The sequence below is a fragment of the Mesoplodon densirostris genome, chromosome 1 (genome assembly GCF_025265405.1).
Source record: "Mesoplodon densirostris isolate mMesDen1 chromosome 1, mMesDen1 primary haplotype, whole genome shotgun sequence".
Lineage (NCBI taxonomy): Eukaryota > Metazoa > Chordata > Mammalia > Artiodactyla > Ziphiidae > Mesoplodon > Mesoplodon densirostris.
This window is the reverse complement of record NC_082661.1, coordinates 156,222,553-156,224,234: the sequence shown is the minus strand read 5'-3', so window position 1 is coordinate 156,224,234 and position 1,682 is coordinate 156,222,553. Positions and strand designations below refer to the sequence as shown.

Sequence of the window (1,682 nt, the reverse complement as noted above, 5' to 3'; positions counted from 1 at the left end):
TAAAAAACAGTTTACAGAAATGGTTCTGTACTTGTTAATAAATGTTTGCTTAATAACTATCTGTCTATGGGGCAGAATTATAACCTGGTCAGCGAGGTTGTGAGGAAGGAAGCCACTTGTCCTCACTTCAAACCTGCTGTGACTATAACAGAAGGGTCGTGCCTGATCAAATTTACTCAGGTCAGTTTCATCACTGGTACTGAACCCAGAACTGTGTGTCTCCAGGAGCAGCTTTTAACCACGAGGCTAGAGTAAGACCATGACAGTTCAGAACAAACAAAACATCATGGCTTCAACCTTGGAAACAACAAGGAGGTAAAACAAAAGAGAATAACCCAAGAATCTGAGAAAACATCATGTGTAGCTGACTTCAAATAGGGCCATACCCCAAGACGTCGGTCTCTCCCAGGAATGTCTAGCATGATTGAAGGGAGGAAAAACCGGTCGGCTCTCCTGCTTTCCTACAAGCCCCTACTGCCCTGGCCTCTTTGGGTCAATATGTCAGAGATGGTCATCATCTTTGACTTGGGAACAAATGGAACTGAGCTAACCCCAACTGAGATGTTATCAACAGGAAGTTGGACGAGGTGCTTGCCATTAAACATTGGGTACTTCTTGAGAAGTACTGACATATTTTGAAAACCAGAACACATACTCTCTTCAGGAAGCCTTTGCATTTATCGGAAGAGAGGGGAATTTGTTCCCTATTGAGAGTCTTATTTACCAGCTGCCGTGGCCTCTATCCCTGTCCTCAGCTTCCTCATTGTCCAGGTCTGGGTCCAGTCTCGGTACTTCCCGGTTTACCCTCTTCTCCTCTCCAACCCCAATGAACTGAGCCTTGACTAGATTCTGAACAGAATTTCTTCACCTCTGGTTTGCTTAGTGGCTTAAAGAGAAAACAACCAAGTTATCCAAAACTCTGCTGACCGTAGAGCATCTAAAATAGTCACCTTGACACAAATGTTGCCTTTCTTCTGCTGAGATGATGAATTATATTGATTTGTGAAAGATAAATCAACCTGGAATTTCCAGAATAAACTCTTTTAAAAAATCAACTTGGTCACAATGTTTTTATATTTTTTATACATACATGGCTGGATTCAGCTTACTGATATTTTATTTTGGATATTTTCATCTATGTGTGGGATTGACCTATAATTTTCCTTACTTTTAATGTCCTTGTCATATTTTGGTACCAAGGATATGCTGGCCCTTTAAAACAACTTGGGAATTGTTCCCTCTTTTTCTATTGCCTGGAAGAGTCTGTGTAAAATTTATCTTGTTTCTTATTTTAAGGCTTGGTCAGATTCTCTGGTGAAGACATTTCAGCCTGAAGTTTTCTTTGTGGGAATGATTAACTTAAAGAGTCAATTTTTAAAAATATTTATATTCAGGGAATTCCCTGGTGGTCCAGTGGTTAGGACTCTGTGCTACCACTGCAAGGGGCACGGGTTCGATCCCTGGTCAGGGAACTAGGATCCCTCAAGCTGCATGGTGTGGCCAAAAAAAAAAAAAAAAAAATTATATTCAGATTTCTCATGGCCATTTTGACAGGATATTTTTCTAAGAATTTGTCCAATTCATCTACAATTTTTAAACTTATTACTGTTTATAATATGATCTATTTAGTATCTAAGGTGAGGTCTCCTTTTTCATTTCTAATATTGGTAATTTAGGCCTTC

General features: G+C 39.7%; 1 non-coding gene across 1 annotated transcript; it reads left to right on the top strand.

The window, feature by feature from the left end:
• Positions 1-1,399: 1,399 nt before the first annotated feature.
• TRNAG-ACC (transfer RNA glycine (anticodon ACC)) lies at positions 1,400-1,472 on the top strand. The gene has a single exon. It is a non-coding gene; the product is annotated as a tRNA-Gly (tRNA).
• The last annotated feature ends 210 nt before the right edge of the window (positions 1,473-1,682 follow it).